General features: G+C 41.2%; 1 long non-coding RNA gene across 1 annotated transcript; it reads right to left on the bottom strand.

The window, feature by feature from the left end:
* Window positions 1-3510: 3510 nt before the first annotated feature.
* Window positions 3511-9824, bottom strand: LOC147428116 (uncharacterized). The gene is made up of 2 exons (XR_015185969.1): window positions 3863-9824; window positions 3511-3742 (listed from the first exon to the last, which is right to left on the bottom strand). It is a non-coding gene; the product is annotated as an uncharacterized LOC147428116 (long non-coding RNA).
* Window positions 9825-11924: the final 2100 nt, after the last annotated feature.

Genomic DNA, 11924 nt, shown 5'->3' with positions numbered 1-11924 from the left:
CTGAATGTAGCTATGACACAACCTGCATTTTCTCTTTGATTTTAGGTTTGGCTTGGATTTATGGATGAAACATACTTTCAAAGATTTCTAGTGACTTGGCCTAATAATTGCTTTATTGTGTTGTGCATAACTCCATTAGTGCGCTGAGCTGGGTCAAATGAAACAGGGAATGCATTGCACAATTCAACCAACACTGCTCTACAAGTTGAATCACAAAATCATTAAACTTTGCATGAAGTGGATCAAATGCCCGAGACAAATGATTGTTTGAAGCTCCATAGAAAGATAAAATAAGAGCATCACAAATGATTTTGCGATGCTGACGTGATAACTTTGTCTCTACCATGACTGAAGCCTGAAAATGCACAAAGCAAATAAAATTAAGATAGATCTAGAATATATATAACTTTGACTTATATGATTACAAATAGAAAAATAAAAAAACATTTAATGAATCAAAATTCTTATTTACAATTATAAAATTACAATAGTCCTCTTTGCAAAGCAACACAATGACAGGTAACATTTGAAAATGAGCAACTATATGATATGATACCTCTTTGTGCACTGCAACGCGATGGTCAACAACAACTAGTAACGAAAGATCTAAAAATATATAGCCTCTCCCTACAATGTGACACGATGGTCAGCAACAGCCAAAGACGAAGAATCTATTCAAACCAATCGCCCTGCAGCACGACGTGGTAGTTAGCAGTAGCCAAGGACGAAGGATTTAAAATACCTAACCCCTCCCTGCAGTGCACCGTGGTGGTCAGCAACAGCCAGAGACGAGGAATGTATTATACCCAATCAGCCAAGAATAAATGATTTAAAATACCTAACCCCTCCCTACAGTGCGACACGGTGGTAAGCAATAGCCAGAGATGGGGAATTGATTAAATCCAATCAACCTGTAGTTCGACGCGGTGGTCAACAACAACCAGGAATGAAGGATTTAAAATACCTAACCTCTCCCTACAGTGCGACATGGTGGTCAGCAACAACCAAAGACAGAGAATCCTTTTAAATCCAATCTTCTTGCAGTAGTGCAACACGATGGTCAGCAACAACCAAGAACAAAGGATTTAAAATACCTAACCCCTCCCTGCATCAACAATAGTCAAAGATGAGGAATCTATTAAACCCAATCTTCTTGCAGTGCGACGCGATGGTCACCAACAACTAGGAACAAAGGATCTAAGATACCTAACTGCTCCTTGCAATGCGACGCGTTGGTCAGCAACAATAGCCAGAGATGGAAAATTTAATTGTACATCTTAAGCTACTCCCTGCATTGTGACACGGAGGTCAGCAATAGTTAGCGATGGAGAATCTATAGTCTAAACCCCTTTGCAATGTGACACGAGGATCAACACAATCAATGACGGGTGTCTAAACTCTCTCTCACGCTTTGTAGTGTGACACAGCCAAAGAGAGGCCTTGACCTACAAACTAACACTGAGGTGTGAGCAATGCTCCACAACAACAATGCTAGCAAAGACAAAGTTAGAGAAAAAAACAAAAAGAAGTAGCAAAATGATTACTTGTTGCTACTTGCTCTCTCTCTGTCTCTATCGCAAGCGTCATAACCGCAACAGTTTGAACGAACTATAGCGGTGCTTTTTTTATTAGAGTATAATATATTTTGATCTAAATATGTTTTATTCAGATATACACATACAATACGGGTATACAACGTACAATACTGAACTATACGTATAATTTTTGTTGTACGGGCGTATAAATGAAACTTAGGCTTGGTGTCTTGGCTCACCCCTCATGCTAGGCCTTTTCTTTGGTTGAGGTTTGGAAGCAGTGATCTTCCAGCTTGGAATCCTCATCATAGAATGAAGAGAGCGACAATAGAAAGCAGCTACATAACAAACAAGAAATGAGCTTAAGACGAGCTATAACCACCACTATATTACTTAAGTTCTACTCACTTAAGATGACAAGAACCTCTTGCTCACAAAATCAAGCTCTTCCTATTACTTCCTTTCAATTATGAAATTGCTTCATGCACTCACGTCCTCTTTGACACATTTCCCAAAAAAGTGTGTATGCTTCCAAGAATTTTTTAAAATCAATCTTAAACATTGAAGGTTTCCTCTTGATTTCTAAACATATGCAATATGAAAACGGATATGGGGTCATTACAATTAAAAAATGCCTATCATGTGGGTTCATTAGTAGGGATTATTTTATTCTACATTTTTTCACATACAAAAGGGTGTTGAAAAAATGATCTTGAAAAAATATTTACAAATTGTTTAAGAAAATGATCCCTTTTATCTGTAAAAAACTCACAGCTAATGGGTTATATAAATAGTCCTTGAAAACATGTGATATATATGTTTTAGATATAGCACCCCCCCCACCCCCCCACAAGAAATGGGTTTTCTTTTGTATAGCTAATGCATGTTATGAGTCGTTGCATGAGAGAGAGAGAGAGAGAGAGAGAGAGAGAGAGAGAGAGAGAGAGAGAACAATCAATAATTTGAGGTTCTACACATTGATGGTCACCATCAAGAACCTCATGGGATTTATTGAGGGTTTCCGTATGGTAACACGTACTTTTCGGGGGGGGGGGGGGGGGGTAGGAGGAAAGGTGCATTTTACAAAGAATGATCCATATATATGTATATAGGGGTAAAAGGCACCATGTGATGCACACAGGACATGCCAATATTGTTACTAGTGAATCCACCATGTGAAGAGCTATGATGACCAAAGTTTCATCTTGTAAATTTTTCCATGCAAATCTACTCTTTGGGATGCTTGTGCATGGAACCGACATGCACATCAAGGTGAACATTGAGTGCAAGGAGAAACCATGTACATAAAACAAGGCATATGCAGATAGTTAGCGAGCAGCATGTGCAAGGCGTTTGAGGGTCATAACGTTCAAAGGAGTTTTTTGGCTTGAAGTTTGCTAGCCCATGTAGATATGGTGTGCTCGTTTTTTCTACTTTAGAGTGTGCTCTAGTTGTTTGTACAATGCTAGGCAACACCAATTTTTGTCGTATGTCTTTGGTATTATGGTCCTGCTGTGGATACACTACAAGAGGTTCTTCACACTTGTGACGGCCTTAGCGACGAAAATACACGGGGATATTTTTACCCCCGGCGTCACTGTAAGCGTCGCTATGCGCATCGAAAAGAGAACGTCGCTATGTGCGTCTCTATTTATGTCTCTATATGAGTCTCTATTTGCGTCGCTTTATAGAGACGAATATAGAGATGCATATAGCGACGCAAATAGAGACCCATATAGAGATGCAAATAGAGACGCATATAGAGACGCAAATAGAGACGCTGCAAGTCCAAAAATAGCGACGTATATAGCGACGCTCGAGAATAAATTTTTTTGGTGGCAGAGCATACATTACCCTGCCACCCCATCAACCATTTTGAACATAAGTTTTCAAAACTAAGATGCAAAACTAACGAAAGTATATCGACAAAAGTGAATTGACAAAGTAATAAATTGACAAAATTATACACATCATAGGCAAAATCACTAATTGATTGTTAAGCTTTGATTAAAATGTAGTAGCTACAACGCAATTATCATTAATTATTGGAAAAATATATTGTTGGCCAATAGTTATAAAATTGACGTACACACGTCCTCTCCTAATACATGCTATGAAAAAATAAACCTAGTGTTATCTAGCTACGGCTACTTTGACGTCGACTAATCTGACGTTTCATCATGTCCGAGTGGTATATCTGTCGGATACTGCAAAAAAAACAAAACAATAAGATTTATGTAAGTATAAATATATAATTACAAAACAACCTAATTTTTAGCTTATTATTAAAATATAACAAATGTAAGAGTGTAAGGTTCAATACTAACCAAGTCGGAGCGATAACTCTGAATGTCTATAAGGACATTTAAGCCCTTTCTGTCCGCATACTCGCGCCCGTATGGTGTGGGTCCATGTCCAATCATCAACCACTGTTTAAAAAATACAAAGAAAACGTTATGTTAGAATTTAATATTATATATACCCATAACTACCAAACCTAAAGGGCGATGCAATAAAACGTTGGCCTTAAATGACGTCCATCCGCTGCTCCCGAAGTGGTGCGAGCTCCCGGCTTCTACTCGCGCTCTGGCTACCTCTTTTTGTTGCTTCCACTTGTCGAGATTCTCACGTGCTGCTTGCTTTACGTTCTTCCGATCTTCTTTGGCCAGCCAATCTGGTCTGCTCTACCCATGCTTTATTGCTTTCTACACTTCAGAGTGCTTCTGCTTACAGTACTCACGCATCCGCACATTTCAGCAAGTCTTCATTGAAGAACTCATCTTGATTTGACATGGAAAACTCGTCATGCAACATGCTGATGACTTTGTCTTTTATTTCATTCAGCACTTCACTCCAGGTGTTTAGTGTTTAGTATGTAGTGTTGAAATACCTGAGAGCTTTCCCAAACCATCCATAGTTGATTAGGTAAGCTTTAGGCAATGTCAAGAGTGCGTATGGCAAGCCGTAAAAAAACCCGTAAGAAGAAACACCAAATATACAAGCTGTTTCTGAAGTCCATTCGCGTTTTTCTATGGAAAAATACAAACGGACTTCGAAAATGGCTTGTGCGCTTGTCCAAACCATCCATAATTGATTAGGTAAGCTTTATGCAAAGTCAAGAGCATGTATGGTAAGCTGTAGACAAAACCATAAGAAGAAACGCCAAATATACAAACCGTTTCTGAAGTCCGTTCGCGTTTTTCTACGAAAAAACGCAAACAGACTTCGGAAACAGCTTGTGCGCTTGCCTAAACCATCCATAGTTGATTAGGTAAGCTTTAAACAATATCAAGAGCGTGTATGGCAAGCCGTAGATAAAATCGCAAGAAGAAACACCAAATATACAAGCCGTTTCTGAAGTCCGTTCGCGTTTTTCTCAAAAACGCAAACGGACTTCCGAAACGGCTTCAACACTTGCCCAAACCATCCATAGTTGATTAGGTAAGCTTTAGACAAAGTCAATAGCATGTATGGCAAGCCGTATGCAAAATCGCAAGATGAAAACAAAAACGGACTTCAGAAACGACTTGTGTGCTTGTCCAAACCATTCATAGGTGATTAGGTAAGGTTTAGGCAAAGTCAAGAGTGCGTATGGCAAGCCGTAGACAAAATCATCGCGAGAAGAAATGCCAGATATACAAGCCGTTTCTGAAGTCCGTTCTTGTTTTTCTATAAAAAAACGCAAACGGACTTTGGAAGCGGCTTCAACACTTGTCCAAACCATCCATAGTTTATTAGGTAAACTTTAGGCAAAGTCAATAGCGCGTATGGCAAGCCGTAGGTAAAACCGCAAGATGAAACGTTAAATACACAAGCTGTTTCTGAAGTCCGTTTGTGTTTTTCTACGGAAAACACGAATGGACTTCAGAAACGGCTTGTGCGCTTGCCCAAACTATCTACAGTTGATTAAGGAAGCTATAGGCAATGTCAAGAGCGCGTACGTCAAGTCGTAGGCAAAATCGCAAGAAGCAACGTCAAACACACAAGCCGTTTCTGAAGTCTATTTGTGTTTTTCTACGAAAAAACACAAACGGACTTAAGAAACGGCTTCAACACTTGCCCAAACCATCCACAGTTGATTAAGTAAGCTTTAGGCAAAGTCAGTAGCATGTATGGCAAGCCTTAGGCAAAACCGCAAGAAGAAACGCTAAATACAAAAGCCATTTTTGAAGTCCCCGTTTGCGTTTTTCTACGGAGTAGAAAAACGTAAGCGAACTTTAGAAACGGATTGTGCGCTTGCCCAAACCATCCATACTTGATTAGGTAAGCTTCAGGCAATGTCAAGAGTATGTATGGCAAGCCATAGACAAAACCGCAAGTAGAAACGCCAAATATACAAGCCGTTTCTGAAGTCCGTTTGCGTTTTTCTACGGAAAAATGCAAACGGACTTAGGAAACGACTTCAACACTTGCTCAAACCATCTATATTTGATTAAGTAAGCTTTAGGCAATGTCAAGAGCGCGTATGTCAAGCCGTAGGCAAATCCGCAAGAAGAAACGTCAAACACACAAGCCATTTCTGAAGTCCGTTTGCGTTTTTCTACGGAAAAACACAAACGGACTTAGGAAACGGCTTCAACACTTGTCCAAACCATCCATAGTTGATTAGGTAATCTTTAGGAAAATTCAGTAGCATGTTTGGCAAGCGATAGGCAAAACCGTGAGAAGAAACGCCAAATATACAACCCGTTTCATAAGTCCGTTCGCATTTTTCTACGAAAAACACAAACGGACTTCCGAAATGGCTTCAACACTTGTCCAAACCATCCATAGTTGATTAGGTAATGTCAAGAGCTTGTATGGCAAACTGTAAGCAAAACCTCAAGAAGAAACGCCAAACACACAAGCCATTTCTTAAGTACGTTCACATTTTTTAATGAAAAAACACAAACGGACTTTGAAAATGGCTTGTGTGCTTATCCAAACCATTCATAGGTGATTAGGTAAGGTTTAGGGAAAGTCAAGAGCACGTATGGCAAGCCGTAGATAAAACCGCAAGAAGAAATGCCAAATATATAAGCCGTTTCTGAAGTCTGTTTTCGTTTTTCTACAGAAAAACGCAAACGAACTTCGGAAACAGCTTCAACACTTTCTCAAACCATCCAAAGATGATAAGATAAGCTTTAAGCAAAGTCAATAGCGCATATGGCAAGCCGCAGGCAAAACTGCAAGATGAAACGCTAAATACACAAGCCGTTTCTGAAGTCCGTTTAAGTTTTTCTACGGAAAAACGCAAATGGACTTCAGAAACGGCTTGTGCGCTTGCCCAAACCATCCACAATTGATAAGGTAAGATTTAGGCTATGTCAAGAGCGCGTATGTCAAGCCATAGGCAAAACCGCAAGAAGCAACACCAAACACACAAGCCGTTTCTGAAGTTTGTTTGCGTTTTTCTCCGGAAAAACACAAACGGACTTAGGAAACGGCTTCAACACTTGCCCAAACCATCCATAGTTGATTAGGTAATCTTTAGACAAAGTCAATAGCGCGTATGGCAAGTCATAGGCAAAACTGCAAGAAGAAACGCCAAATACACAAGCCGTTTATGAAGTCCATTTGTGTTTTTTCATCCGTTTCTGAAGTCCGTTTGCGTTTTTCTATGAAAAAACACAAATGGACTTCAGAAACGGCTTGTGCGCTTGCTCAAACCATCCATACTTGATTAAGTGAGCTTTAGAAAATATCAATAGCGTGTATGGAAAGCCGTAGACCAAACCGCAAGAAGAAACGTCAAATATACAAGCCGTTTTTGAAGTCCGTTTGCGTTTTTCTACGGCAAAATGCAAACGGACTTAGGAAACGGCTTCAACACTTTTCCAAACCATCCATAGTTGATTAGGTAAGCTTTAAGAAATATCAAGAGCGCGTATGTCAAGCCGTAGGCAAAACCGCAAGAAGAAACACCAAACACAAGCCGTTTCTAAAGTCCGTCTGCGTTTTTCTACGAAAGATACAAACGGACTTAGGAAACGGCTTCAACACTTGTCCAAACCATCCATAGCTGATTAGGTAAGCTTTAGACAAAGTCAATAGTACATATGACAAGCCATAGTAAAACCGCAAGAAGAAACGCCAAACATAGATGCTGTTTCTTAAGTCCGTTCGCGTTTGCGTTTTTCCATAGAAAAACGCAAACGGACTTCTGAAACGGCTTGTATATCTGACGTTTCTTCTTGTAGTTTTTTCTACGGCTTTCCATACACGCTCTTGACTTAGCTCAAAGATTACCTAATCAACTATAGATGGTTTGGACAAGCCGTAGACAAAACCGCAAGAAGAAACGCCAAATATACAAGCCGTTTCTGAAGTCCGTTCACGTTTTTCCATAGAAAAACGCGAACAGACTTCAGAAATGGCTTGTATATCTTAAGGTAAGCTTTAGGCAATATCAAGAGTACGTAGTAAGAAGAAACACCAAACACAAGCCGTTTCTGAAGTTCGTTTGCGTTTTTCTACGAAAAAATACAAACGGACTTAGGAAACGGCTTCAACACTTGCCGAAACCATCCATAGTTGATTAGGTAAGCTTTAGGCAAAGTCAATAGCGCATACGGCAAGCCGTAGTAAAACCGCAAGAAGAAACGTCAAACACAGACGCTGTTTCTTAAGTTTGTTAGCGTTTCTTTGCGAAAAAATGCAAACGGACTTCGTAAATGGCTTGTGTGCTTGCCCAAACCATTTATAGTTGATTAGGTAAGCTTTAGGCAAAGTCAAGAGCGCGTATGGCAAGCCGTAGACAAAACCGCAAGAAGAAACACCAGATATACAAGCCGTTCTGAAGTCTGTTCACGTTTTTTTATGGAAAAACGCAAACAGACTTCAGAAATGGCTTGTGCGCTTACCCAAACCATCCATAGTTGATTAGGTAAGCTTTAGGCAAAGTCAAGAGCACGTATGGCAAGCCGTAGACAACCGCAAAAAGAAACACCAAATATACAAAAAAAATTAAATCAAAATAAGTCCTTGATCTCATGCACTACTGTGTGTTTCAACAATAGGAATTCCCTTCTATAGCCTGATGTCGTCCTTTGGTACCCATGTTGCATGCAAGAGCTTTCTTGTGGTGGCAGTGACACTATAGAAGGACCCCGCCGTCCGCCAAGAAGCACGAATCATAGCCCTTAGGCTCATATTCAAGAACTCACTGGGGAGACTGAGAGACTTAAAGAACGTTTACGAAAGCTTGAAGATACGAAGGAAGAAGAGAGCCAAGCTCTACTTGAAAAAGAACACGCAATCGAAGTGGCAGTGGAGAAAGAATCACATGAAACAACACATAAGAAGATTGACACCAAGATATAAGCGGCCCTACAAGAATGCCGGCTGCAAGAATCTCTTGGCCTCAAGGTTAGCATTGGGGGGCTACACTTATCGTGGTGTACAACGGAGGACACCCTTAAGGAAGAAATCACCAAGCTCAATGACATTCTTCAACCTATCTACATCAAGCCCGAAACTGTTGTCACCCAAGCATTGCATACTCACTTTCAAGGACAAAGATGAGCGTATGAAGTTGGTACGTCAATCTCGACTTCTCAAGGGAAAAAAGCTTTGGAATGCAAAAGAATGGACCATGAATCAACTCAAGAGTAAAGCAAGCAAGCTCAAGGAAATGCACAAAGCATGCAAGCAAGGCAAATGGGCAGTCTACCAAGGTGGCAAAGCAATCATCCAGGAATCTCAAAAACCCAATCCGGCTCTCCCCTCAGCCGACCCTTAGGTTTTTGTTCTCTCTTTTTTCCTACTCTATCCTTTGGTGGACCCTCAGTCCTTAACTGATATGTATCAGCCCACACTGAGAAGCAATTGTTGTAATGTTGCGTTTTTGTTCTCATGGGTCATATATGACCTCCGTGGATGATAATTCAATCTCTCTCTCTCTCTCTCTCTCTCTCTCTCTCATACTAAAGATATATTAGTTGAAAGAGCCATTGAGCTCGGGAGAGATAGACGTCCACGATATCAATCGAGGCTCCATCAGAGGATCAAGACTACTCTACTAGCGCAATATGGGAGATACTTATTACGTCTATTTACAAAAGCGGACATTGACAAAGCTCTTCACCGATCGATGCACTACTTTCTCAGACAATGCCCAATGTTGGAAATTGATGAAGATGATAATGATTTTAGTCTTCCACTTTACTTCACTTTTATGTTTGTACCTAAACATTAGATTAGATCCACAAGGAGTTTATCGGATTGGTCTCATAAGTCATTTTGACATTTTGAAGACGTTAAATATATCATTTCATTTCATTTCTTTATCTCTCTCTCTCTCTCTCTCTCTCTCTCTGTATGTGTGTGTTCTTTGTTTATGCATGTGTGTGTTGATTCTCTCTCTCTCTCTCTCTCTCTCTCTCTCTCTCTCTCACACACACACACACACACACAGTAGAGAGAGAGAGAGAGAAATAAAGGGGGGAAGGGAGCATAAGAGAGAGGAGAGGGAGGGAGCATACCTGGCTCTCCCTCCTCTCCTCGTGTGTGTGTGTGTGTGAGAGAGAGAGAGAGAGGAACGGGCAGGTATACCTATTGTGCAGAGAGCGCCGAAACTCAGATCTGAGTTTCGTGTGTCCTTAAATTATTTTTACAGGGTCGGCGTCGCTATGAGCGTCTCTATGAGCGTTTCTATAAGAGTCTTTATGAGCGTCGCTATAAACGTCTCTATGAGCATCTCTATAGACGTCTCTATGAGCGTCTCTATAGTCTTTATTAAATAGCGACGCCTATAGCGACGCCGGGCTTTTTCTAATTTGAGCGTCGCACTACGAGCGTCGCTACATTGAAGGACCTCTTGTAGTGATATTCGGAGTTGCCATCTCTAATAGTGATGTCCACCAAGAGGATCTTGTCTAATGTGTACACGAATAGATTGGCTTCATAGTTTACAATCTAGGTCCATAACCATCATTTGGTGGGAATCGACTCTTGTTCAAAATAATTTAAAGAGCAAAAAAGAAAATTATCAAGGGGGAGTTGATTGCAGTAAGTTGGTCGCCTGCAATGATTACGAGCATGGGCTGCACATGGTGCCGCCATGGAGAGAGTGCAAGGGAAAAAAGGTGAAGCTGGGGCATGCGGAGCATGAGCGAGCAGGTAGAGAAGGGGATCTCGAAGCCAGGATGGACAAGCACATAAAGGGGAGCAGCCAGGGCTGACCAGTAAGCAACCGATGCTGGGTAGGCATGCAGGTACCCAATTCGAAGAGGGAGCTGGTGTGTAAGAGGGGAGTGGCCAGCAGGGCCAGGAGAAAGCCCTAAAAACTGAGCTCAAGGGCTACAGAGATCGAGGAGAGATCCAGAAAAGGTGGCCGACTTGCAAGGGAAGCCAAAGGGTATGCAGGAGCCAATGGCCGCCCTCTACAAAGTACTGTGTTGAGGGATGGGAGTAGTGGAAAAAGACGCTATTATGTAGAAGGCCTAAAGCGCTAGCAAAAGAAGGGAAAATGGTGGGTGCAAGAGGATGAGAAGGGTAGTAAAAGGTGCACTATTGATAGGAAAAAGACCGCCAATTGCAAGGGAGTTGAAGGCCGTGAGTAGGCAAGGTGGTAGGGCATTGGAAGGGCCGTTTGATAGCGCACAGGGGAGGAGCCAAATACAAGAGAGACTAAGGGGGCTGGGCTTGAGCAAAACAAAGGAAAGAAAGAGAGCGGGGCAGTTTGGGAGGATTCCATCTGAGAGGTGGCCACCCGTTTTGTAAGGAGCTGGTCCCTTCAAGGCTGCAGAGAAGGGGTATTGGCTTGAGGTTTTGCATTGGCGAGCATACAAGAAGGCACAAGAGCAATGCAAAAGGAGGAGGTTTTTGTCCAAAAGAAATCATCATTGTACACTCTCTAGATGAAGTTAATCTCATCGCATCATCATGATCTCTATATTTCTGGTGTTAAAGTGAATATTCTCCATCTCTTTCTTGCTCTCATATCCGTTTGTTTGCCACCATATATGTGTATGTGCAAGGGGTACCAAAGCTTGTGGATATAAGGTGTGTGCAAGTTTACAAGCTTGAAGGCATATATACTTGTGGGGACACACACTCTCTTATTGTCTCCAGACTCAAGTGCCCTCACTTACAGTCAAGTGATGCCAACAAGAGCCTTAAAGTGATAGGAATGCTTGAGCTCTACTATCTATTTGAATGCTTGACGATGTGGGGAGCTATTGAGAGGCAGTATCTTTTTCCTGTCAACGTGAAGTAGGTTGGCAATGCCATTGATGCAAGCAAAGCATTAGGTAGATCAACCTTTTCATCTTCAATTTTATGCACTTAATGCATGCAAGAATGCAACAATGAATAGAAATGATTTTAAAGAAATGCAAATAAGCTTGCACACGAGCCTTGCAAGTTTGACTAACTAATGTTAGAGATGGCAAGCATACTAATAAGAAT

This window comes from Adiantum capillus-veneris, chromosome 23, assembly GCF_014529385.1.
Source record: "Adiantum capillus-veneris isolate H3 chromosome 23, ASM1452938v2, whole genome shotgun sequence".
In the NCBI taxonomy this organism is placed as follows: Eukaryota; Viridiplantae; Streptophyta; class Polypodiopsida; order Polypodiales; family Pteridaceae; genus Adiantum; species Adiantum capillus-veneris.
The sequence above is the reverse complement of the archived record's forward strand: the minus strand, read 5'-3'. Positions and strand labels throughout refer to the sequence as shown.